Consider the following 23179-nt stretch of genomic DNA (forward strand, 5'->3'; position numbering starts at 1 on the left):
AGCAAATGTAGCCATGTGTTTTTGAACAGGAAACTTTCCTTGTCTCTCCAATTTCACTACTTAGAGATTCCATCCATGATCATGGAAGGATTGCAGCAATGGATTATTAAATTATTTTTTTTACCAATGGAATTTCTTTTTTCAAGTAAAATATTCTGTGGAGTCTTAATAGATAAAACATAAAAATAACATTTCTCTGATGAAACAGGAATTAGGATGAGGAACTGAGACTTCCCAGTCAATATTGCCCCTTAAATTTTCACTGAAGTCCCCTAAGAGCCACATAGACTCCTGCAGCTCTAAATCATGGCTCGAGTGCTTGTTTCAGCAGTGAATGTACTAAAATTGGAACGATATAGACATTAGCATGGGGCCTGTGCAAGAATGACGTGCAAAGTTGTGAAATGTTTCATATGTTGGGGGAATCCATCTCAATTGATGCACAAGTCCAAGACCTCTAAGAACATGAGAAAACAGGGAAAATAAATCTCCCCCAAAATTTACAATCACACAACAAAGGATGCCACCCATAGTGAGGTGGACAAAAGCCCAGAGAAAGATTATAAAAAACTGATCATTAAAATGTTCAGTGAACTAAAAGAAGATCTAAGAAGGACTTATAAAAGCAATTACAGGAGATGAAAGATCACCTTAATAAAGAAATAGAAATAGTGAAAAGAAACCAAGAAAAATTCATAGAAGTGAAAGACACAACCTATCAAATTAAAATTTGCTTGAAAGCAGCACTAACAGATTAGAATGGGTAGAAAATAGAAACTTAGCACTTGAACACGGAACTTCAGACCTTGAAGACAGGGTATATGATCTCAAGTAGACAGAAGGCAATAAAGAGAAAAATCATACAACATGACCAGAATACATAAGAACTCTGCCACAACATTAAAAAACCAAGCTTGAGAATCACTGGGATAGTAGAGAACTTAGAGATACAAGCTAAAAGCATAAAGAACATTTTGAGTGAGATAGTTATAGAGAATTTTTCCCATATCAGGAAGGAGATAAACATACACATATAGGAGGCTTATAGAACTCCAAATAGACCTAGTTAAATGAAAAGCTCCCCAAGACATCATAATGAAAATGCCTAACATATACTATAAGGAAAGAATATTAAAAGTCACAGAAGAGAAGCATCAGGTCACATTTAGAGGTAAACCAATAAGGCTCATTCTGATTTCCCAGCTCAGACCCTAAAATCAAGGATGGTTTGGAATGAGATATTCCAAGTCCTAAAATAAAATAACTTCCAGCAAAGGTTGCTATACACAGCAAAGCTCAGTTTCAAATTTAAGGGGAAAAACTTTCCACAACGAGGATAAACTAAAAGACTTCATAAGCACCAAGCCAGCAATGACAAAGAATACTCAAAGATAAACTGCACACAGAGGAACTAAAAAACAATTCACAGGGCTGGGGTTGTAGCCCAGTGGTACAGTGCTTGCCTAGCATGTGTGAGGCACTTGGTTTGATTCTCAGCACCATATAAAAAATAAATACATAAAACAAAGTAAAAAAATCTCAAAACCCACAAACAGAGGAAGCTTAATAGACAAATAATGCAGAAAACGAGAATCAAGACAGGATAAAATATAACAAAAAATCAAAATGGCAGGAAACCACAAAAGCATACTAATGTTGAATGTTAATGGTCTCTACTACCCAATTAAAAGACAAAGATTCACAGAATGGATAAAAAAACAGATCTAGGATTGTGCTGTTTATAAGAGCCTCATCCTATAGGCAGACATCTACAGGCTGAAGGTAAAAGGATGGTAAAAATATATTTCATGCATATGGATCAAAGAAACAAGCAAGAAAACCTATTCTCAGATCTGACAAGGCAAATTTCAAGCAAAACTTAATCACAAGAGACAAAGAAGGCCATTACATCCTAATAAAGGGAGCAATCTAACAAGATATAATGATAGTAAACATTTATGATCCAAATGTCAATATACCCAATTACATGAAAAATACTCCATGATTTTAGTACACCTTATCACCTATATGCAGGTCATATAAACATAAAATAGAAATATCTCCTACCTAAGCAACACTATATACATCAAATGAACCTAATAAATATCTATGGAATATTCCACCCCAAAACAGCAGAATTTACCTTCTTCTCAGCTGAACATGGAACTTTTTCCAAAATAGATCATATTCTTGGCCACAAAGCAAATAGCAAATACAAAAAAATTGATATAATCCCATGTATCCTATCAGATCATAATGGAGTGAAGCTAGAAATCAACAGCAAGAAAAATAATAGAAGCCACATAAACACACGAAGATTGGACAATATGCTTTTAAATGAAGAATGGATCAAAGAAGAAATGAAAATAGAAATAAAAAAAATTAAAAAATGAATGAGAACAGAGATATAACATATTCAAATTTCTGGGATAGTGTTAAAACTGTTCTAAGAGGAAAAATTTATAGCATTGTCTACATTAAAAAATTAGAGTGAGCCCACATGAACAAGCTTATGCACCACCTCAAGGCCTTAGAAAAAGAATAACAAACTAACTCCAAGGTCAGTAGAAGACAAGAAATATTTAAGATCAGAACAGAAGTCAATGAAATTGAGAATAAGAAAACTATATACAAGATCAATGAAATGAAGAGTTGGTTCTTTGAAAAGATAAATAAGATAGACAAACCCTTATGCAAACTACCCAAAAGAAGGAGTGAGGAGAGAGAAATCAACAAGATCAGAGATGAAAAGGAGATATCACCACAGACCCTTCTGAATTTCAGAGGATCATCTGAACCTATTTTGAAAATGTATACTCTAATAAACTGGAAAATATGACATTGAAAAATTTCCGGACAGCTATGACCTGCCCAAACTGAATCAGGAAGATATAGAAAACCTAAACAGACTAAAAGTAGTGAAATTGAAATAGTAATTAAAAGCCTTCCAGAAAAGTAAAACCCAGGATCTGATGGATTCTCATCTGAGTTCTACCAGACCCTTACAGAAGAACTAACACCAGTCTTTTTCAAATTATTCCATGAAATTGAAAGTGAGGGAACACTCCCAAATACATTCCATGAATCCAGTATAAGCTTGAAAACAAAACAAGACAAACAAGAATCAATAAAATGAAACTACAGACCTGCTGAACACAGATGAAAAATATTTAATAAAATATTAGGAAACAGCATTAAAAAAACACAACAAAAAGGTAATATGCCATGATCAAGTGGTTTCATTCCAGGTATGCAAGGTTGGTTTAACATACACAAAACAATAAATGTAATTCACTACTTAAACAGAATAAAGGACAAAAATCACATGAGTATCTCAATAGATGTGGAAAAGGCCTTTGATAAAAAATTCAACTCCCATTTATGTTAAAAACAGTGGAGAAGCTAAGGATCAAAGCAACTTACCTCAACATCATAAAGGCCATTTATGATAAATCCCCAAGCTTACATCATATTTAATAGAGAAAAACTAAAAGCATTTCCTCTAAAATCAGGATCAGCAAGGCTGTCCACTCTCACTAATCCCATTCAACAGAGTCCTCAAGACATTAGCCAGAGTGATCATGCAAGAAAAGGAATTAAAGCTATAAAATAGGAAAAGAAGTCAACTATCTATTTGCCTTCCATAAGATCCTATATCTAGAAGGCCCAAAAACTCCAACAGAAGACTTCTAAAGATTATAAATGAGTTTTGTAAAGTAGCAGGATACAAGATCCATACCCATAAATCAATAGCCTTCCTATACTCCGACAGTGATTCAGCTGAGGAAGAAATCAGGAAAAACATCCCATTTACCACAACCTCAAAAAAATACTTGGGAATTAATCTAACCAAGGAGGTAAAAGAGCTCTATAATGAAAATTACAGAACACTGAAGAAAGAAATGGAAGATGACCTTAGAAGATGGAAAGACCTCCCATGCTCTTGGATAGGCAGAATCAGTATTGTCAAAATGGCCATACTACCAAAAGTAATAGACAGATTCAATGCAATCCTCATCAAAGATGAATGACATTCTTCACAGAATTAAAAAAAATTATTAAATTCATTTGGAAGAATAAAAGACCCAGAATAGCAAAAGCAATACTAAGCAAGAAAAGCAGAGCAGGATGCATCACAATAACTGATCTGAAATTATACTACAGAGCTGTAGTAATAAAAAAAGCATGGAATTGGCATCAAAACAGATATGATGACTATTGGAACACAATAGAAGACACAGAGACAAATCTACATATCTACAGATGCCTGATATTTGACAAAGATGTCAAAAATATATTTTGGAAAAAAGAAAATCTTTTTAACAAATTGTGTTGGGAAAACTGGATAGCCATATGTAGAAATATTTCATCTCACTCCAGTTCAAATGGCAATGAGCAAGAATATGAAAAACCATAAATGCTGGCTAAGTTTTGGGAAAAAAGGTACACTTATGCATTATTGGTGGGACTGTGGACTAGTATAACCACAATGTAAAACAGCATAGAATTTCCTCAAAAATATTGAGATGGAACCACCATATGATCCAGCTATTCCACTCCTTGGTATTTTCTCCAAATATTTAAAATTGGCATACTAAGCAATACAGCCATTTTAGTGTTTACAGTAACACAATTAACCATGGCTAAATTATAGAATAAACCCATACTCATCAATAGATGAATAGATTAAGAAATTGTAATTACACACACTTATACACACACACACGCACACACACACACACAAATGGAGTTCTACTCAGCCATACAAATGAATAAAATTATGGCATTTGCTGATAAATGGATGGAAGGTAGAGAATAGGCCAAACCCAGAAAATCAAAAGTTGAATGTTTTCTTTCCTATGTAGAAAGTAGAGTAAAATAAAGAAAAGGGGAGGGAAGGATAGGATAATATAAAGAGTCAATTAAATATAAATTAATATTTGAGTGAAGGAAAGTCTAGCAGAGTAAAGAGAATAGGAGAGAGGAGGGAGGATGGGAGGGAGATGGGGAGGGGATAGTGGGGATCATGAACTGCAACTGATTTCCATGCACATATGAGTTTGTTGGGATGAACCCAACTACTATGTATAATTATAAAGCTCTAATACAAATAAAAAAACATAGTTTGGTTCATTGTATTTAAGATTTAATAGAATAGTATGTAGGGTCACAACAATGAACTCTGCCCCTGTAACTTATCTCCATTACAAATAAACATTTTGCAGTAGCATTGGATACTGGAGATGCTTTATAAATTGACCCCATCGATTTTCATGACCTGAAAACATGTCCCATTTTCACAAATATTAGACTAGGACGTTGCTCTCAGTTTGCTAAGAACAGGGAATTGTGGCATTGAGGTCAAAGGTTAAATCAAAGCATCTACTGCAAAACCAGTGGAAATTACAGTTGAAATTAATGGATGATGCTATGATTCCATACTGCCATTAGTTGAAGTGGAGTTCATTGAAGAGGGTCACAAAATAATTATTTGTATAGAGATGTTCATGACCCCATGTTTCTTAAAAGTCATTGTTCTTTGTATAGATTATGGCTTCTGCAGTGTTAGAAAACAGGACCTACTGGGAGTGGCCAATTTAAGAGACATGTTTGGTTTTAGAAGTCTCACTAATCACTATTGAGCTCAGATATTGTTTTGCTTGCAGGATCATGTCTCAAAGGGTAGTCTTGAAATCAGTTTCTCAGATTGGTCACAGTTTATCTTTCAGTAATTGGTTAAAATAGTAAGATCCCTGAGCTCTTCATAAGATTGTTTCTAGGAAATAGGATAATATTCAATATAAAAAGTCATTTAGAGAGACTGAAAATATCAATATAGCTGTCTTCTACCTATGGCATCAATTAAGTTGGCACCTTCCTCAAGGGAAAAAGTGAGCATCACTATAGTCTTGATACTGATAAAGAGAACACTTTAGGCTGCTTAAAAACAGGTCAAATTACCAGAAATTCTGGGTGTGTACTATGTGAAGACATAACCATAAATATTCTAACCTGTTTTCAGGGAAGAGACTGACTTATGGAACATTGTTCATTGTATTTGAAAGTCTTTGGGAGAAAGGGGTATTTTTTAGCCTCCCTCTTTCAAGAACCTTCCAGGTATGGCAGGAATCCAAGTTCCCATGTGATATCACAGTCTGAAAGACTGTACTGTGTTCTATATAGGCCCTAACACCGTTCTAAGATTCCTGGTGATGGCAACATAACATTCCAGGATGTTGTACCAATTAGTTTTTCACAAACAGGATTGGGCTAGAAATGACATCAGCCTGTTTATATAATGCACCATAAGGAACGAGGTTCAGTGTAACTGTGTACTCTTTTCCCCATCAAATCCCACCACACACAAATGCTCAAGGGAGGTGCTACAGTGTGACCAGACAGTTCTACTCTCTTATAAATGTCCAAGAAAGCTTGGAAATAGGGATTCTGGTGTCTTCAGAGGAGTAGTTTGCAAAAAATTTTCAGTATCTCTCCTTTATACTACTCTATACTTTAGGTAAGTTTCTGCCAACATGTTCTTAAACCTTTTGATTTCATTCTTACCTCTTGTTTTTTAAATAGCTTTTTTGAAATATAATTGAGACACCATAAAATTGCCCCTTTCAAACTGTTCAACTCAGTGGTTTTTAGTCTTTTTCAGTTCTTTAATCATCACCATGATCTACTTCCAGAACATTGTCATTGTTTTCTATAGAACCACATACCTGTTAGCAGGCACTTCCTATTTTCTCCTTCCTATATATCCTTCTCTCTCTATAGATCTGTCTCTTCTGGGGATTATCCTCTTCTTGATGCATTTTGTTCCCCAAAGATGTTTTCCTAGACATTAGGATGAATCTGTTTTCCCTTAAACTACCTTAGAACATTTGGTTTCTTGGAGATCATTTTTCTGTGTAAACAAGCCAACCAAAATCATTTCATGTTCTCGATTTTTTTCACCTAGCTTTCTTAAACCCTTCCTAAGACAGCAATATAGGAAAGATGTTAATAATATGAAAGTTTGGCCAGGTGTTTTGGTGTACACCTGTAATTCCAGCAGACTGGGAGGCTGAGGCAGGAGGATTGTGAGTTCCATACCAGTCTCAGCAACTTAGCAAGGCCCTAAGCAACTTAGAGAGATCCTGTCTCAAAAGAAAAAGAAAAAACTAATACTTCCCTATGGTGCCATTTTATAAACATTTTATAAACATCCCCTGGCTGGGGATGTGGCTCAGTGGTTAAGTGCCCGTAGGTTCAATTCCTGGTACCAAAAATAATAATAATAATAATAATAATAATAAATTTTCAGTCAGAAAGACCTGTTATAATTTCACCTCCATCACTTACAAAGTTTGTGATCATGGGGAAAGTTTTTACCTCTCTCTGCTTCAGCTTTGTTTGGTTTAGATATTAGGTATCCCCCAAAAGTTCCTATGTGAGACAATGCAAGAACATTTGGAGGTGAAATGATTGCTTAAGAGAGCCTTAACGCCTAAGTGAATTATTCCACTGATGAAATTAACTGACTGAATGGTAAGTGAAGGTGGGTAGGGTGTGACTTCAGGAGGTGGGTCATTGGGAACATACCTTTGGTGTTCATATTTTGTATCTGGCAAGTGGAGTCTCTCTCTCTCTCTGCTTTCTGATCATCATGTGAGCTGCTTTTTTTCTACCACACTCTTCTGCCATGATATTCTGCCTCACCTTGAGCCCTAAGAATGGAGCCAGCTATCTGTGAACTGGGACCTCTGAAACTGTGAGCCCCCAAATAAAGTCTTCCTTCTCTACAATTGTTCTGATGGGGTCTTTTAGTTACAGCAGTGAAAAACTGACTAAAACAAGCTTTCTCATGTATAAAATGGGAACAGTGATAGTACCTACTTCATAGTGTTAATATAAGTGTTAAAAACTGAATAAATGAAAAACGCATGACACAGTGCCTGGCATATATTAGAGCTTATTTAATGATAAATTATATAATGTCTAAATCACTTAATACAATGTAACCTTGATAGAATGATAGCATGCAGTCATGGTAAGTTCTATATGACTTAGTTCAATGTAACAAGAACTAAGAAGAAGATTGACACACAGAACTGATATTTGAATTTCATGTACATTACAGCATTTCCATTATATTTTCTAAAATTTTGCTCACTGCTTTCCTGAAGTTTATTCATCTTTGACTTTTATCATCCCTGATTCAAGCTGAGCCCTTGTAAGACTGTGGGAATGCCACAAAGAGAGCAAAACAAAACAGTTAACCTACTTAGTTAATTTGCATTCTTTAAAGTCCCCATGGAAATTTTCAGGTGGGTTTCAGGGCACCCTATTTAAGGAGGAAAAAGAGCTATTGATAACAGACCCTGAATTTTTTGTCTCCTCTGCCATCTTAAGAATAAAACTTTGCCCTTTAACTTGGATTTCACAAAGTCCTGGAGAACATCATATTTTCCGTAAGGGAAAGGGATTTTTTTTTCTTGAGAACAGTATCATGGGATAGACATTCACTCTTCACCATTAGAATCCAGAAATAGAAATGATAAGAACAGAAGGGAGCTCTTTCTTGAAAACAGTTGGTTTGTGTGTTCTAAAACTTTCTGTAAAAACGAATAGTAAGGCACTGGATATGAGACTTCACCTCCTTCAGAAAATGACACCACATGGAATGCTGAATACATCTCTCTCTGCATGAGATGATATTAGTGGCCTAGAAATAGAACTTAGTAAAATGAAGTGCACAGTCACAAATAGACAACTGAAGGCTTGGAGGTGCAGGGAAGGGATTTAATCAGGAAACTATTCTTTTAATTTTAATGGTTTTTCATGGCAGAACCACTAAGGAGCTTAGAAGGAGAGCCAATTAAAACAGAGGGACAGAAGGAGAAATAGATATTTTTTGTTATTAAGACTACTGAAATGCAGGAAGAGTACATTGATGCATCTGCTTTTCAAGAAAGTTGTGAGACTGCTATGCAAACCACCTCCTAGGCCTGCCCTGTGGTTGGGATGCTTTGTTAGAATGTGTATTCCAGTTGTAACAAAGCTGCTTAGAATTGGACGGTGGAGGGAGGCAAAGAGAGTAAGACAACATTTAATAGACTGTCTTAAGAGCACTGACTGTTGTTGCTTTGCCTGATTTGACACAGCACATGGAACTGGGTTTGATGTGAACAACCCAGATGACTGATCCAGAATATTGGCAAAAATGTGGTTCTGGCAGTCCACAGCAATATTATAGTGTAATTTAGTGGTTAAGGGAACAGGCCCTGGAGTTATATCTGCCTAGGTTTTAGTTCCTTCCTCCTTGCTTCCTTCTCCCAAGGGTTTATTGAATGCTAAGTTCTATACAAGCACCATGGTAGGCACTGAAGACACAATGAGAAACAATACTAGCTATGTTCCCTGCCTGCTTTGAGATTCACAGTTCAGTTGGGGAATGAACAAACAAGATAAATACAAACTGTGGAAATTACCATGGAAGAAACAAATAAGGTTTGGTTATGGGTTAATCAGGAGTGTACAATCAAATAGTGTTTTAGTCTTTGCTACCTACTCACTGTGCAAACGTTTCCTCCCTTAGCCTAAAAGTAACTCACATATAAAGTAGGGATATAATAGTGCCTGATTTATAGGGATTTTATAAAAAATTAAAAGAAATCATGGATGTTCAGTCTTTGGGTCAGTTCGTGGCACTTAATATAATCATTGCTATTGCCATTTTGAACAAGGCCTCATGGCACTGAATCTTCTCTTCTCCAAACTCCACTTCCTAGTTTCCTTCAGTCACTCTTCTCCTAAAATGTTTTTGGGATCTCTCATTATTTTGGTTGTCTTCCTGCCAGATACAGAGGCTGAAGTTTTGAGTACTACTTTTACAATATTATTAACTGGGGGGAGATCCAAGATGGCAGACTAGAGGGTGACTGTATCTCCTGTCACTCCAGAACCAAGGATTCAAGAAGGGGAGGCATTGAGAAACTCGGACTAAAATAGAGCCACGGGCTGAGTCTCCCCCACCAGGTGAAGCTCGGCCTGGGCAGCAGGCCCGGATAGGGGCGGCTTCTCAGAGCAGGGCAAGGCAGCTAGAGTCTTCCCCAGGCAGCCCTGCACACTCCGGCGGTGGGCTCCTTCCACACGGCCAACTCCTTGGAGTAGGCCACCCAGTGAGAGCCTTTATGCACAGAACCAGCTCCAAGTCCCGGAGCCAGCAGCGAGCTCTGGCCTGCAGGCAGCTTCAGGGACCAGGACAGGGGCAGCCAGGGACTTCCCCAAGCAGCCCTGCTCCCTCCAGCGGCAGGCTCCTTTCACGGCCAGCTTCTCGGAGAAGGCCGCCCAGTGAGAGCCTTTCTGCACAGAGCCAGCTCCAAGTCCTGGAGCCAGCAGCGAGGTCTGGCCCGCAGGCAGCTTCAGGGACCAGGACAGGGGCAGCCAGGGACTTCCACAAGCAGCCCTGCTCCCTCCAGCAGCAGGCTCCTTTCACGGCCAGCTTCTCAGAGCAGGCTGCCCAGTGAGAGCCTTTCTGCACAGAGCCAGCTCCAAGCCCCGGAACCAGTAGGGGGCTAGGGGCAGCTTTCTTCAGAAGCACTGCATTATCAAGTTCCTCCAAGACTTCAGGCCACTGAAGGGTGATATACTGGAAATCTACAGGGACACTATAAGCCAATAGAGGAAATTTGCAATATCTCAGAGTCCCACTGACATCTGACCAGTATGAGAAAACAAGGGAAGAAAATGTCCTAAACAAACCTAGATACTACATCAATAAAACCCAATGATATCACAGCACAAGAAATGTCAGAAGGGGAGTTCAGAATGTACATAATTAAAACAATCAGGGAAGCAAACGAGGAGATGAAAGAGCAAATGCAGGCATTGAAGGAGGAGATGAAAGAGCAAATGCAGGCATTAAATGATCGCACCAATCAACAGTTAAAAGACCAAATACGGGAAGCAAGAGATCATTTCAATAAAGAGTTAGAGATACTGAAAAAAAAAAAAAAAAACCAAACAGAAATCCTTGAAATGAAGGAAACAATAAACCAAGCTAAAAACTCCATAGAAAGCATAACCAATAGGATAGAACACCTGGAAGACAGAACCTCAGACATTGAAGACAAAATATTTAATCTTGAAACCAAAGTTGACCAAACAGAGAAGAAGGTAAGAAATCATGAACAGAATCTACAAGAATAATGGGATATCATATCATGAAAAGGCCAAATTTAAGAATTATTGGGATTGAGGAAGCTTAGAGAAAAAAACCAAATAAATGAACAACCTATTCAATGAAATAATATCAGAAAATTTCCCAAATCTTTTTTTAATTGTAAACAAATGGGATACATGTTGTTTCTCTGTTTGTACATGGAGTCAAGGCATACCATTTGTGTAATCATAAATTTACATAGGGTAATGTCGTTTGATTCATACTGTTATTTTTTTCCATTCCCCCCACCCCTCCCACCCCTCTTTTCCCTCTATACAGTCCTTCCTTCCTCCATTCTTACCACCCTTCTTATCCCTAACCCTAAACCTAACCCTAACCCTAATGCTAACCCCTCCCACCTCCCATTATATGTCCTCATCTGCTTATCAGCGAGATCATTCGTTCTTTAGTTTTTTGAGATTGGCTTATTTCACTTAGCATGATATTCTCCAATTTCATCCATTTGCCTGCAAATGCCATAATTTTATCATTCTTCATGGTGGAGTAATATTCCATTGTATATATATGCCACACTTTCTTTATCCATTCATCAACTGAAGGGCATCTAGGTTGGTTCCACAATCTGGCTGTGGTGAATTGAGCAGCAATGAACATTGATGTGGCTGTATCTCTGTAGTATGCTGATTTTAAGTCCTTTGGGTATAGAACAAGGAGTGGGATAGCTGGGTCCAAGCTTTCTGAGGAATCTACATACTGCTTTCCAGAGTGGCTGCACTAATTTGCAACCCCACCAGCAATGTATGAGTGCACCTGTTGCCCCACATCCTCGCCAACACCTATTGTTGCTTCTGTTCTTGATAATCGCCTTTCTAATTGGGGTGAGATGGAATCTTAGGGTCGTTTTGATTTGCATTTCTCTTATTACTAGAGATGTTGAACACTTTTTCATATATCTGTTGATTGCTTGTACATCTTCTTCTGTGAAGTGTCTGCTCATTTCCTTAGCCCATCTCTTGACTGGATTATTTGTATTCTCGGTGTAGAGTTTTTTGAGTTTTTTATAGATTCTGGAAATTAGCGCTCTATCTGAAGTATGAGTGGCAAAGATACTCTCCTACTCTGTAGGCTCTCTCTTCACATTACTGATAGTTTCTTTTGCTGAGAGAAAGCTTACTTTCAGATTTGACGACGAAATAAGATCCTTCCATGATAAACAAAAGCTAAAGGAATTTACAAAAAGAAAGTTGGCATTACAGAACATTCTCAGCAAAATATTCCATGAGGAAGAGATGAAAACCAATGATGCAAATCAGCAACAGGAGGAACTAGCCTAAAGGAATAGCCAAATAAAGGAGAAACCAAATCATGTCAAAAAACAAAAATGAGTCAAATGACTGGGAATACAAATCATATCACAATAATCACCCTGAATGTTAATGGCCTGAACTCATGAATCAAAAGACATACACTGGCAGATTGGATTAAAAAGAAAAATCCAACAATATGCTACCTGCAAGAGAGTCATCTCATAGAAAGAGATACCCATAGACTAAAAGTGAAAGGATGGGAAAAAACATACCTTGCACATGGACACAGCAAAAAAGCTGGAGTATCCATCCTCGTTTCAGATAACGTGGACTTCAAGTCAAAACTAGTCAGAAGGGATAAAGAAGGACATTACATACTGCTTAAGGGAAGCGTAAATCAGCAAGACATAACAATCATAAATATCTATGTCCCAAATATTGGCTCATCCATGTACATCAAACAAATCCTTCTCAATTCCAGAAATCAAATAGACCACAACACAATAATACCAGGCGATTTTAACATACCTCTCTCACCACTGGATAGATCCCCCAAACAAAAATTGAATAAAGAAACCATAGATCTCATTAACACAATCAACAATTTAGACTTAACGGACATTTATAGAATATACCATCCAACAAAGAACGAATACACTTTCTTCTCAGCAGCACATGGATCCTTCTCTAAAATAGACCATATTTTATGCCACAAAGCTACTGTTAGCAAATACAAGAAGATAGAGATACTACCTTGTATTCTATGAGATAATAATGGACTGAAACTAGAAAGAAATGACAGAATAAAAAACAGAAACTTCTCCAATACCTGGAGATTAAATAATGCACTATTATATGATGAATGGATAACAGAAGACATCAGGAGGGAAATAAAAAAAATTCTTAGAAGTAAAGGAGAACAAAGACACATCATATCAAAATCTCTGGGACATTATGAAAGCAGTACTTAGAGGAAGATTTATTTCATGGCACGCATTCAACAAAAGAAGAAGAAAAAACAAATAAACAACTTAATACTACAGCTCAAAGTCCTAGAAAAAGAAGAGCAGATCAGCACCAAAAGTCGTAGAAGACAGGAAATAGTTAAAATCAGAGCAGAAATCAACGAAATTGAAACAAAAGAAACAATCAGAAAAATTAACAAAATAAGTAGTTGATTCTTTGAAAAAATATACAAAATTGATAAACCCTTAACCACACTAACAAAGAGAAAGAGGGAGAAAACTCAAATTACTAAAATTTGGAATGAACAAGGAAATATCACAACAGACACGACTGAAATACAAAACATAATTAGAAGCTATTTTGAAAATCTATACTCCAACAGAACAGAAAACCTTGAAGACATCAACAAGTTTCTAGAGACATATGAATTACCTTAACTGAACGAGGAGGACATACACAACTTAAATAAACCAATTTCAAGCAATGAAATAGAAGAGGTCATCAAAAGCCTACCAACAAAGAAAAGTCTGGGACCAGATGGGTTCTCAGCCGAGTTCTACAAAACCTTTAAAGAAGAGCTCATTCCAATACTCCTCAAAGTATTCCATAAAATAGAAGAGAAGGGAAGCCTCCCAAACTCATTCTATGAAGCCAATATTACCCTGATACCTAAACCAGACAGAGACACATTGAGGAAAGAAAATTTCAGACCAATATCCTTAATGAACATCGATGCAAAAATTCTCAAGAAAATTTTAACCAATCGCATACAAAAATATATTAAAAAGATAGTGCACCATGATCAAGTGGGTTTTATCCCAGGGATGCAAGGTTGGTTCAACATTCGGAAATCAATAAATGTCATTCACCATATCAACAGACTTAAAGTCAAGAATCACATGATTATTTCAATAGATACAGAAAAAGCATTCGATAAAATACAGCATTCCTTCATGCTCAAAACACTAGAAAAAATTGGGGTAGTGGGAATATTCCTTAACATTGTAAAGGCCATCTATGCTAAGCCCATGGCCAATATCATTCTTTTTTTTTTTTTTTCTGAGTTGGGACCTGATTTATTTCCTTCCCTTGTCACGTTCCCTTAGGAGCTTCCCATTTATTCTCACCCACTACTCTGGCGAGAAAAGATCAGATGAGATCCTGAGGAGCTTTCTATCCACAGGAGTAGTATGCCCATTTGGAACTCTACCCTGGCTCACAGGAGCTCTCAGGCACCCAGTGCAAGTTCACATATCAAGAAATGTTTCCAAGTGCAACACAGCTCTTCCAGGAATCCTGGTTTTCTCTTGCATGAATGTCCATTCAGAAACCCTCCTCCATGCTTCTGTCCATAACTTGCTATGCAGGCTTGCTAACTGCCTGTCTGGCCTTCTCTTCACATACCCTGTGCATTTCTTTGTTTTTTTTCACTTACCTTTTTTTTTATTTTATTGTAAACAAATGGGATGCATGTTGTTTCTCTGTACATGGCGTAAAGGCATACCATTTGTGTAATCATAAATTTACATAGGGTAACGCTGTTTGATTCATTCTGTTATTTTTCCCCTTCCCCCTCACCCCTCCCACCCCTCTTTTCCCTCTATACAGTCCTTCCTTCCCCCATTCTTGCCCCCCTCCCTAACCCTAACTCTAACCCTAACACTAACCACTCCCACACCCCATTATGTGTCATCATCCACTTATTAGCGATATCATTCGTCCTTTGTTTTTGTGAGATTGGCTTATCTCACTTAGCATGATATTCTCCAATTTCATCCATTTGCCTGCAAATGCCATAATTTTATCATTCTTTATGGCTGAGTAATATTCCATTGTATATATATATACCACAGTTTCTTTATCCATTCATCAATTGAAGGACATCTAGTTTGGTTCCACAATCTGGCTATGGTGAATTGTGCAACAATGAACATTGATGTGGCTGTATCTCTGTAATATGCTGATTTTAAGTCCTTTGGGTATAGGCCAAGGAGTGGGATAGCTGGGTCAAATGGTGGTTCCATTCCAAGTTTTCTAAGGAGTCTCCACACTGCTTTCCAGAGTGGCTGCACTAATTTGCAGCCCCACCAGCAATGTATGAGTGTACCTTTCTCCCCACATCCTCGCCAACACCTGTTGTTGCTTGTATTCTTGATAATCGCCATTCTAATTGGAGTGAGATGGAATCTTAGGGTGATTTTGATTTGCATTTCTCTTATTACTAGAGATGCCAATATCATTCTTAATGGTGAAAAACTGAAAGAATTCCCCCTAAAAACTGGAACAAGGCAGGGATGCCCTCTTTCACCACTTCTATTCAACATCGTCCTTGAGACTCTAGCTAGAGCAATTAGACAAACCAAAGAAATTAAAGGGATACGAATTGGAAAAGAAGAACTCAAACTATCCCTGTTCGCTGATGACATGATTATATATTTAGAGGAACCTGGAAATTCCTCCAGAAAACTTTTAGAACTCATAAGTGAATTCAGTAAAGTAGCAGGTTACAAGATCAATGCTCATAAATCCATGCATTTTTATACGTAACTGATGTATCTTCAGAAAGAGAAGTTAGGAAATCTACCCCATTCACACAATAGCATTGAAAAAAATAAAATTCTTGGGAATCAATCTCACAAAAGAGGTGAAAGACCTCTACAATGAGAACTACAGAACACTAAAGAAAGAAATTAAAGAAAACCTTAGAAGATGGAAAGATCTCCCATGTTCTTGGATAGGCAGAATTAATATTGTCAAAATGGTCATACTACTTAAAGTGCTATACAGATTCAATGCAATTCCAATTAAAATCCCAATAATGTTCCTTACAGAAATAGAGCAAGCAATTATGAAATTCATCTGGAAGAATAAAAAACCCAGAATAGCTAAAGCAATCCTCAGTAGAAAGAGCGAAGCAGGGGGTATCGCAATACCAGATCTTCAACTCTATTACAAAGCAATAGTAACAAAAACGGCATGGCATTGGTACCAAAATAGACAGGTAGATCAATGGTACAGAATAGAGGACATGGACACAAACCCAAATAAATACAATTTTCTCATACTAGACAAAGGGGCCAAAAATACGCAATGGAGGAAAGAGCCTCTTCAACAAATGGTGCTGGGAAAACTGGAAATCCATATGCAACAGAATGAAATTAAACCCCTATCTCTCACCCTGCACAAAACTCAACTCAAAATGGATCAAGGACCTCGGAATCACACCAGAGACCCTGCATCTTATAGAAGAAAAAGTAGGTCCAAATCTTCAACTTGTTGGTTTAGGATCAGACTTCCTTAACAGGACTCCCATAGCACAAGAAATAAAAGCAAGAATCAACAACTGGGATAGATTCAAACTAAAAAGCTTTCTCTCATCAAAGGAAACTATCAGTAATGTGAAGATAGAGCCTACAGAGTAGGAGAGTATCTTTGCCACTCATACTTCAGATAGAGTGCTAATTTCCAGAATCTATAAAGAACTCAAAAAAACTCTACACTGAGAATACAAATAATCCAATCAACAAATGGGCTAAGAAAATGAACAGACATTTCACAGAAAAAGATGTACAAGCAATCAACAGATATATGAAAAAATGTTCAACATCTCTAGTAATAAGAGAAATGCAAATCAAAACCATCCTAAGATTCCATCTCACTCCAATTAGAATGGCGATTATCAAGAACACAAACAACAATAGGTGTTGGCAAGGATGTGGGGAAACAGGTACACTCATACATTGCTGGTGGGGCTGCAAATTAGTGCAGCCACTCTGGAAAGCAGTGTGGAGATTCCTTAGAAAACTTGGAATGGAACCACCATTTGACCCAGCTATCCCACACCTTGGCCTATACCCAAAGGACTTAAAATCAGCATACTACAGAGATACAGCCACATCAATGTTCATTGCTGCTCAATTCACCATAGCCAGATTGTGGAACCAACCTAGATGTCCTTCAATTGATGAATGGATAAAGAAACTGGCATATATATACAATGGAATATTACTCCACCATAAAGAATGATAAAATTATGGCATTTGCAGGCAAATGGATGAAATTGGAGAATATCATGGTAAGTGAGATGAGCCATTCTCAAAAAACTAAAGGACGAATAATCTCACTGATAAGCGGATGAGGACATATAATGGGGGGTGTGAGTGGTTTGCGTTAGGGTTAGGATTAGGTTTAGGGTTAGCGTTAAGGAGGGTGGTAAGAATGGAGAAAGGAAGGACTGTATACAGGGAAAAGAGGGGTGGGATGGGTGGGGGGGGGAAGGGAAAAAATAATAAAAGAATGAATCAAACAACATTACCCTATGTGAATTTATGATTACACAAATGGTATGCCTTGACTCCATGTACAAACAGAGAAACAACATGTATCCCATTTGTTTACAATAAAAAAGAATCTTATTAACTGACCCTGAAGAAGATCCAACTGAGGTTCAGAGAGAGGGTGTCCAGTTTCAAAATTGTAGTGCAAACATATTGGCAGGGTGGGCCTGAGGCAAAATCCCAAGCAAGGCAATCAGTGTTTAGTATTTCTTAGTCACCTTTCAGTGGATATTTTCCTCCCCAAGTTCAATCAAGACAGTTTCTCCTTATTAAATCTTATTCTCAAAGGAACAGCTATATTTAATTACAGTGATGTACAAATGAGGAAGATGGTTTAGAATGAGATTGAACAGGCTCATTCCTATGCCTACCCTATGTCACAATATTGGTGAACTTGAGGCTGTAATGACCCTGGAGGAGGTATATATGTATGTCATGTGAGCAGCAATGTCTGTTTTCTTCAGTGTGCTTGACCTATAGAAAGACCTGATAGCTTACTTTTATGTCTTTGTTTCAAGCTTAGAGGAATAGTCAGTAAAGTAGATAGCAGAATAAGGAATCACAGCCATGGTGGACATGGTAGATGAATGGGAAACTTTTTGTGAGAAAGAAAACCTATCTTGGACTTCTAGTATGTATTAAAATTTTAGAAGCCACATAATGCTGTTGGTTCTTCATTCTTCACTTGTTCCTCAGTAAGAAAAGGCTAATATTATTTACTTCACATGATCATAGGGAGGATTAAGTAAGTTAACCATAGGGATTGCTTAGAGCAGTGCATTGCATATTGCAATCATTCAGGAAGTGCCATTGTCTTGTTATGCAATTAACTCTGTGCTTATTAAAATATCTCATCTAGATCAAAGAGATAACAGAGTTGGCTATACTTGGTTCTGACCTAACCACATTTAGAGTTGGGTACAATTTTGTTGCTGTATGGACATGGGTCTTTATTTTGGGGTGTACCATTTAGGGTTTTTGTTGTTTGCTTTTTACTATTAAGTAAACTCCAGGTTTTTTTCTGATTTCACCATTTTTTTGAATTATAGTAAATATACATAATATAAATCTTACCATTTTAATCATTTTTAAGTGTCCAGTTTGATGGCATTAGTTACATTCATGCTGTTGTACCAATACCACCACCATCCATCTCTGGAAGTTTTCATGTTTCCCAAATTAAACTCTGAACTTGTTAAAAAGAATAACTTCCTATGACCCACTTATTAAGCCTCTGACAACCACAATTTTACCTTAAAAACACTAATTGAGGTATGATTAGCACAGAAAAAGCTGTACATATTTCGTGTGTATAAATTAATAAGTTTGGGGATAAGTATACACCTATGAAACCACAATCTAGGCTATAAACATGTTAATCCCCTCCAAATATTTCCTCCCACTCTATTAATTTATTTGCTATTTTGTGATAAGATCACTCATTTAAGATATGTCTTCATAGCAAAATATTAACTATAACATGTAGTTTTACTAACTACAGGAGCTATTTCTGGGACTTACTCATCTTGCATGACTGAAACTTTGTACCCTTTGACTAATACATCCCATGTTCCCTGCATCCTCACCCCAACCTCTGTCAACTAGTCTTCTACCCTTTGCTTCTGTGAGTCTGATTTCTTCAATTGGTTATATAAGTGGTATCATGTATTATTTGTCATTCTGTGTCCAGCTTATTTTACTTAGTACAAGGTCCTCCAGACTCATTCATGTTGTCACAAATGATAGGATTTCCTTCTTCTTAAAGTATAATAATATCCCATATGTACATAGCACATTTTCTTTATCCATTTATTTGTTGAGGGACATTTAGGTTGCATCCATGTCTTGGTTATTATGAATGCTGCTGCAGTGAATATGGGCATGAAGCTATCCCTTCAAGATGTTGATTTCAAATCTTCTGGATTTGTAGGTAGGAATGGAATTGTTGGATTATATGGTAGTTCTATTTTTAATTTTTTGAGAAACTTCTACATTGTTTTCTATAGTGACTTCTTTAATTACCATTCTCACCAATAATTACAAGGTTTCCCTTTCTTCAATATCCTGGCCAACACTTGTCTTTTGTTGTTATTGGATGTAATTGATGTTTAATTGTGGCTTTGACTTGCATTTCCCTGATGATTAGTGATTTTGAGCACCTTTTTTATACTTGTTGGCCATTTGTATGCTTCTTTTGAAAAATGTCTATTCAGTTTCATTGCTTATTTCACTTAGCATAAGGTTCTCAATCAATAGAGTGTATGAAGATGGGTGGTAGTGACTAGATGAGGTGAAATACTTCATCCATATGGTAGCATGTATCAGAATTCCTTTTTAAAGTTGAATAATATTCCATTGCATAGATACACTTTGGTTAGTCATCCATCTGTTCCTAGACATTTGGGTTGCTTCTACCTTTTGGCTATTGTGAATAATGTTACTGTAAACATGGTTGTACATATATGTGTTCTAGTTGCTGTTTTCATTTCTTTTGGGTACATTCCCAGAAGTGGAATTTCTGGATCATACAGTAATTGTGTGTTTAATTTTTTAAGGAACCACCATACTCTTTTCTATAGTGGCTACACCATTTTACACTCTTACCAGCAATATACAAGGGGTCAAGTTTCTCACCAAGTATTTTAAGGGCTTTAAAATTAGCTGCCTATATATAAAAACATAAAGATATGACACATCTGTAAGCACTATTTTCCTTTATGTCAAGGGCTGATTATTTTAATTCTAGATTGTAACTTCAGGGGACAGCACCAAAACCAAGGAGTAGAGGTTCCAGGGAGGTCAATTCAGATTTCATTGGAAACACCTGCAGCACTGTGGTCTGCTTGGAGAGGAGTTCCCAGTAATCTCTTTGATCTCTATCAGGGGCACTGTAGAGGAGATTGGTGAGCCAAGTGGAAGCTTGAAATAGAAGAACTCTTTGACCTCATCAAAATGAAATATTCTAACACTATGAATAAATAACAATGGTGATTTCCATAAATGCTTTATAACATCATAAATTTATCATCATCATTCTCCTAACCATGGGATTCTTGTATTAATAGTTACCATAGCCTTAAGTCCCCAATAATGAATCTATTTCTAAAAGAACACTTTTCAGGGATTAGTATCTGGGCACTGGGGGTATATTTTTATTGCTCTAGCCCATCACTTATTTTATATATGAATTTTGGTTGCAAAAACTTATATGAAAGTAACTTTAAAATTCCAATTTAAATTTGGGGTCTGAATTCTTTCCTTCTCCTGCTTCATGTGCCTCTTCATAAGCATTCCTACAGTAATGAATGTCCCCCTGTTTTTAATGGACTTTTAAAGATAGGAGCTATGATTGCCTTCGAAGTCCCTAGGATTGAATTGTCTGCTCAAGCATGTTTATTTTGGTACAGAGGGAGTAAGAAGTTCTCTCCAGCATTTGTAGGATGAGGAATTGGCTTATTACTTCCAGTGGTGATGGAATAGCCCATTAATATCTATCCATAAATTGAGGTCATCTTATTGCTTATTTCAAAGTGTTTGGCCTTTGCATCCTCAATGAGAAATTATATCCAACAGTCCTTCACTAGCAGTGTGAAGAGTTAATGATCCATTCTTGACAACAGGGGTCCTCCAGAATGTTATGAACCTTGAAATCAATAGTTCTCATTAAACATTAGAACAATTGACATTCCTTGACCAGATGTTAGCACTAGTCAATGCTACTGTAGGTTAAAGGAAATTATAGAAGGGGGGAAAATAGTTACCATGTTCTCATTGCTTCTGATCATAGGGAAACAGAGCAAAGTGTACATGAATGTTAGGGTCCTCTGGTACTCCTGCCCTCCTATAAGGATGTTAAATATTGGTATAGGCCATGTTCTGGCTATTCTTAGGAAGTAAGATCCCTAAAGTTGCCCTAAATAAATAGAGTGTATAAAGATGGGTGGTGGTAACTAGAGGAGGCAAAACACTTCATGAACCCAAGGAGGACACTGCCTTTCCCACTATGAGTGACTTGATGTCAACAGTGCTAGCAACTCTTTTTCATTTCTCTCTAGTTTCCAATAGGAGGTAGAATCCAGTTTTAAAAACATGAAATCTAGAAATCACCTGGGTACTAATGTTAGTTATGTCAATTATTATTTGCTAGCTCTCATATAATTCTTTAACATCTTTGAATTTTAATTTACTCATTTGCTAGTGGGGATAATCATAATAGCATGACTTGTGAGATTGATGTATATAATAAACAATCAAATGTTGGTTTAGGAGAACAAATATGACAGTAATATTTTCTGCCAATAGTATATGCACAATAAATGCCTAACTATCTTTCCTCACCCTGTGTCTCCCCTCTTTTCCCCTCTACACAATCCAATGTTCCTCCATTCTTCTCTTAACCCCCACCCCCACCCCCATTATGTATCATCATCCACTTATCAGAGAAAACATTCTGATTTTTGTTTTTTTTGGGATTGGTTTATTTCACTTAGCATGATATTCTCCAGCTCCATCCATTTACCTGCAAATGTTGTATCTCCGTTTGTGAACAATGAATCAAAATGCATTCTATAAACACAAAAATAAAAAACACCCTAGAGCTCTTAAAAAAATAAATACTTGATTTCTCTGCTTAACACAGAGTTGGCCTTAAAGGAGCCTAGGTAGTATGACTCAAATTGTTGGACAGTCTAAATGAGATCTGTCTCTTATTCTCTATCATAGTCCTTGAAATTTTGTTAACATTTTATTTCCTTATCTCTAAGGACTTTCTAGTTGTAAGAAATGCCTTGCAAAACTGAAAATCAAAGAGAAAAAAAAAACTTTGGAAAATGGAATACTGGAAGCCATTACTAGACAATTCATCAACAAAGCTTATTTAGAGTTAATTAATAGCCAGCTAGAGCTAGCCCTTTGGGAACAACATCTAGGCTAGTGTAGGAGGAGTATGGTATACAAGGAAAGGAGCAAGAGAAGCTAAAAAGAAAGTGAGGGACACTAAAACAAGTGGTGCAGTTTTGTCCAGTAGTTCATCTGAATTCATGATAATTGGTAAATGTGGTAACTTTTGTAGTGACCAAAGTGAACAACAAAACTTTTATAAGCAAGGGATACAAGTTCTGGCTCTGTGTCATCTTCTTGACTGAAATGAACTCTCAGAGTCTTAATTTCTTTGTCTCTTTGATGCTGGTGCCCATCAGCATCAGGTCAGACAAGCTGCCAAGTTAGACCAGGTGCTACTAACTGGTGCCAAAGTCAAGAGCCAGTTCATAATTAGCCCACGTAAGGGCCACTTGCCACAGGCTTTATCTCTAGTAATACTGTTGTCCTTTATTGCTTCCCCAGTTTTCCTTTGTCTGCTTAATGGCAACTAGCATTCCCATTTCCTCTTTACCCAATTT

General features: G+C 37.0%; 1 pseudogene; it reads left to right on the forward strand.

Annotated features, from left to right (window-relative positions):
* Positions 1–319: 319 nt before the first annotated feature.
* Positions 320–419, forward strand: LOC124972730 (uncharacterized; annotated as a pseudogene).
* Positions 420–23179: the final 22760 nt, after the last annotated feature.

The sequence above is a fragment of the Sciurus carolinensis genome, chromosome X (genome assembly GCF_902686445.1).
Source record: "Sciurus carolinensis chromosome X, mSciCar1.2, whole genome shotgun sequence".
Lineage (NCBI taxonomy): Eukaryota > Metazoa > Chordata > Mammalia > Rodentia > Sciuridae > Sciurus > Sciurus carolinensis.